We start from the raw sequence: 6,000 nt of genomic DNA, 5'->3' as shown, positions 1-6,000 counted from the left end.
GAAGGCCATTTGGGACACTGCTTTTCGCGATTGCGTCAGGCCCTTCACGAACGCAAAGAAGGCCTGGCGCCCAGTGATTTAAAAGTCCCAAAGCCGGGATTTATCCCATTTTTCACCATTTCCAAGTTTGAGCTCGGTCTAGAGGCGATTTTGAAGAGGATTTTCATCCCAACTTCATAGGTTAGTAGATCTTAACTTGTTTTCTTCCATTTCCACAAACACTCATTGATTTTAATCTTTAATCTATGCCTTTTCATGGTAGAAATAAAAGATTTAGGTATAAATTGAGGTCAGATTTCGAAACTAATCACATAACCGGGCTTAGAGATGAATGAGTAATTGAATTTTGGTCAGAATCTCGGGTTTTGATCAAGCGGATTGGGAATTGAATTTTGTTGATTTTTTTCAAAATCATTAAAGATTGAATCTTTTTCATTCGTGGGTAGTTTTTAACGCTTATTTTAAATTGCTTGAACTATATTTGGTTAGATTTGATTGGTTTGGAGGTTAATTCTAGAGGAAATGCCTCAGTTGAGTTTTGATTTACTTGTGAAGTGAGTAAGTATTGGATTTAACCTTGATTTGAGGGAATTAAAAAATTTTAAACTATGTATTGTGTGGATTATGTGAGAAAACAGCGTATATGCGAGGTGACAAGTGTATATACGCTGTCAAGATATCTGTTTTCCCATGTTTTTCATTATTTCATGAATTATCTTGTTCCATGCCTTAATTGTTACATGCTTTATTTGACTTCTATGCCATAATTGTTATTTGTCATTTAATTATTCTCGTACTAAATTGATCGTCCCTTCCATGACTCCATGCTTATTTGCTACTTACCTTTAATTGTTTTACTTGCACATTTTGATTGTCACGTGTTTTACTTGTCCTATTATTTTTTGTAATAATTATTGCATTCTATGATGTAGTTTCATTTGCGTTTCGTTTAGTTTGTTAGATACCGATAAACTTGTAAGGTTAAAACTTCGAATTTGTGAGATTTTTTTTATTATTATGTGATCCTTTATTGCCTTATACCTTTACTCTCTTGATGTAGAAATTCTCGTAAATTGGGCTATCAGATTGTTTATGTTAATTGAAATTATTTGTGGAGCGGGTTGCACGCCGCAACAAAAGTTAAAAGGTAATGAATTGAAATGGTGGAATAAGGACGGATTTTAACATTGATAAATGATGATATAGTAGGATCGGGTTGCACACCGCAACAGATTGTATATGTGGTACTTGACATTGATAAATGATAATATAGTGGAATCGGGTTGCGCGCCGCAACAGCTTGTATATGTTGTAGTTATTGTTATTTTTTAGTTGGCCTCGACATTTTTATATGATATTATGAGACTGTTATTCTGGGATTTCTAATAATGAGGTTTGAGTTCATTTTCATGAGTTAATTGGTTGTTATTATTATTATTATTATTATTATTATTATTATTATTATTATTATTATTATTATTATTATTATTATTATTATTATTATTATTATTATTATTATTATTATTATTATTATTATTATTATTATTATTATTATTATTATTATTATTATTATTATTATTATTATTATTATTATTATTATTATTATTATTATTATTATTATTACTGCGTACAGGTTATTGTAAGTGGCCCGTTTTAGCCTCGTCACTACTTCGTCGAGGTTAGGTTTGACACTTACAGAGTAAATGGGGTCGGTTGTACTCATACAACACTCTGCACTTCTTGTGTAGATATCGGAGTTGGTCCCAACAACGTTTCGTGAGGTCGACCGGATTTGAATACTAGCGGAGACTTGAGGTATAGCTATACGGTGTCCGCAACCCTTAAGTCCCATTCCCTTCTATCTTTATTGTTTTATTGTGGTTCAAAATATTGTATTTTGTTCATACCTTGTTTGTAGCACTCTAGATGTTCATGTACTCGTTACTCCAGGTTCTGGGTTATGTTTGGACTTCGTTGTTCGATATTATTTTACTCTACTTCAGACTCATATCGTTATCATTGATAATATTTTGTTATCAATGGTTAAAATCAGTTAATTTTTTATTTCATGTCGGCTTGTCTAGCAAGTAGATGTTAGGCGCCATCATGACCCCGATGTTGAGATTCTGGGTCGTGATAAGTCTATTGTACACTAGTGATCGAGCACTGTACAGAATTTTTTTACAAAAATCCAAATTAACAATGACAAAGAAGATGAGATGAAAACACTTACCAGATGAAGGAGTTACATAATATACTACCTAGCATGAATTATCAATCTAATGTATTGGCACTTTTATTCCCAAATTCAACAAATCCCCCCTCTCCCCCCCCCCCCCAATTTTTTGATTTCTTCTCCGTAAATGATAAATCAAAAGAATGAAACTTTGAGAGGAATGGAGAAGAAGGAAGACGACCTATGTGTGTTGAATGCAAGAAAAACAAGCTACAATGGAAGAATAAGCCTGAGAAATGGGGATTGGGATGGCAGATGACGCGTGAAGGGATGGAATTATTTTTTAAATCTGATAATATTAGAATTATATAGGTTGAGATCAAAGTGTAATAAGTGAAACTTTAAGGATAAAGACCGAACTTCCCCCTTTTATTTTATAGTCCCACTTAAGCATGAAGGTCAATCATACAGAAATTAAAACTTGAAGGTCACTTGGCCAATTCAAGTTTGAAATGAGGTCACTTCGCTAGCTACCCATAGTTTCTTGCTGTAGAGGAGATGTGGTTCCTTGAGCCACTCACCATCATGATTGAACCTCATGTCAACACTAACTATTTTAATAACCTAAAAATAATTAAGTAAACAATATTAATAATCTGAATAATATTGAAAAGAAGAAAGCAAAATACTAAATAAAATAACTGAAAATAGGAACCACAGGAATAAACAAAACCAACAAGGGACCCCATCTAGATAGATACATCATCAATTGAAAATAAATAAAACAACAAGGAGCCACTTCTATAAAGATACATACAAGTACTTCAGAACCAACAAACCAACAAGGGGCCATATTAATGATTGGTGCATATTAAATTTTTTGAAAGGGAACCATATTTTTACACACATACCCGACATAAATCAAATACTTGTTGACAAACAACATGTACAAAGGGAGCAAAGAACCCATCTTCCTACTTATGAAATAATTATTTAACATAAAGGTGTCCAAACTAATAAACAAAAGCCGAAATGCACTAAACCCTAGCCACCATTTCGGGACCACATGTTAAAAGCACATGCATACAAAATAAATACCAAAGTGACACAATAAACAACAAAATATTAGGAATACACACATCCAAACACATAAATTTTCATTTGAAATAATATTTAAAAACCCTAAAGTCAACTAATAGTGGTTTAAAAAGGATACCACTAACCCCAAAATATTGAAATAAATGACAGATGTAAGAGAAAATGACATAACCAGCCGAAGATTTTACCTGAAAAGCCTCGTGCCTTACTAACAAGCCGACATTGTAGTGAGAAAGAAGAGGGATTATTTTTGGTTCAGGCGGAATGTTAGGTGAAAATGTGATATGATTTGTGTGTGGGTATAATTAATTAAAAGGGTATTGGGTCGGGTAACGAAACGATTCACGGAATATATAAGTTTATTTTGTTTGGGGTGAGTTAGTCGTTCAGGAATATTTGTGACTGGAACTATGACGGTAGGGACCCTAGAGGCCAGATAGTGAAATAAATGGTTCTTTTACACAATATTTCAAAGTAGAAAGATATAAATATCCCTTTTCCGTTATAATTTTATCGATCTTCTTTGTCGTACTAACTACTTATATAATTGATATTGTTATGTTTTGTCTTTAATACTTTAGTTTATTAATAAAAGCCAATAAGTAATGTGTGAGTGAAGCACACTGGTGGTGGAGCCACATGCAACTAAGGGGTATCAATCTTACCCCTTCGTCGGAAAATTACACTGTTTAGTTCGATAATATTTTTTAAAATATGTATATATACTATATAATGACACCCCTTGACTTCTTGATGAGCTTATTTCCTTATATTTTGACTCCCCTTAATAAAAGTTCTGGCTCTGCCATTGAAACACACATTATTCATTCGAACTATGTGCAAATAAAGTCAGATATTATCCATCAATATTCAGACTATCTGGCTCTGACCATCGGGAAATTGGACTATAGAAAAGTAAATATATTTAGGGTGTGTTTGGTATGAAGGAAAATATTAGAAAATATTTTCATAGAAAATGAGTGGTTTTATCACTTATTTTCCCTTATTTGGTTGGTGAATGAAAAATATTTTCTGTAAAATATTTTCTAGTGTTTGGTTCGAAAGTAAAAAATATTTTTTGTAGGAATTTATATATTTTTATGCTACTCTCCTTCCCCTCCCCCCAAGTCTCTAAAAATTCACACAATCAAAAGAACTAATGTGTTGTTTTACTTTTTAACGCAAAAATAACGTTGAAATTTGTGCTTAATAACTAAAAAGAAAATACTCCTTTTTTGGTTGAAAAAAGAAAGTATTCTTTCTACAATATGAAAATAAAGTACTCATTTTATTGAAATAAAATAAAATACTTTTTCTACATCATGAAAAGAAAATACTCATTTTGTTGAAATGAAAAAAAAAATAAATTTTTACATCATGAAAAGAAAATACTCATTTTGTTGAAATGAAAAAAAATACTTTTTTTACATCATGAAAAGAAAATATGTTTTTGTTGAAATGAAAAAAAAATACTTTTTCTACATGAAAAGAATTTTTTTTTGTTGAAATGAAAAAAATACTTTTACTAAATGAAAAGAAAGTACTTTTTTTTGTTAAAATAAAAAAAATACTTTTTTATATCATGAAAAAAAATACTCATTTGTTGAAATGAAAAAAAAATCTATCTATAACATGAAAAGAAAGTACTATTAATAATATTTTTATTTAGGGTGGGGATGGGGTGAGGAGGTAGGGGTAGGACGGTTTTTGGGTGAGTGGTGGTGTGGTGTGGGGGTGTGTTGGTGGGGATGGGGAAGATTGAGAAGAGTTTTGGAAAATGTTTTCCCTTCTCTTAATAGGGAAAATATTTTTCAAAACATTTAGGTCAAACAAACATGAGAAAATTGGAAATTCCTTCATACCAAACACACCCTTAGTTGTTTCATTTTGTGCTCTTCTTCCATCTTCATCATATTTTTTTCGGAAAAGGGCCAAAAATACCCTTAACGTATTAAAAATTGCTCAAAAGTGCCATCCGTTAACCTTTTGGTCTAAAAATACTCTTAACGTTTTATTTTTGGCTCACATATACCCTAACGTTTTATTTTTGGCTCATATATACCCTTGAAACTAACAAAACATGGATGGTAAATTTTTGGCTCACCTTCCATCAATATACCATATATTTTTTATATGTATTTTATACCACATATATAAATTATATATATACAACATATTTTCATTTTTTATTATAGCTAATTTTACTTTTTTATTTATTTTTTTAATATATTTTTAAAACTCCAACTTGAAATTACTCCCCAATTTGAATGAGTAGTTATTGTTTTTATATTTTCGTTTTTTTAATATAGCTAATTATAAGATATCTATATTTATTAATTATTAATTCAAATAGAGTTACCAATTAATTCAAAATTTAAAAAGGTTTTTTAGTTAAAAAGGTACTAGTTTGTTTTGTCTTAATAATGCCAATTGACTTTTTGTGGTTATGTCACTTGTCTTAATAATTTGCTTTTGTCTCTCCTTTTATTATATATAGATATGTGATAAATTATATAATAGTAGTATATATAAAGTATAAAATACACAACTTTAAAGAATATGTATGGTATATTTTGTTTGTTTACATATATTATGATGTATATACGTATTTTATATATGTGGTATAAAATACATATAAAAAATATATGGTATATTGATGGAAGGTGAGCAAAAAATTTATCATCCTGTTTTGTTAGTTTCAAGGGTATATGTGAGCCAAAAATAAA

Source organism: Nicotiana tabacum, chromosome 19 (assembly GCF_000715075.1).
Source record: "Nicotiana tabacum cultivar K326 chromosome 19, ASM71507v2, whole genome shotgun sequence".
Taxonomy (NCBI): domain Eukaryota; kingdom Viridiplantae; phylum Streptophyta; class Magnoliopsida; order Solanales; family Solanaceae; genus Nicotiana; species Nicotiana tabacum.
Note: the sequence above shows the minus strand (reverse complement) of the source record.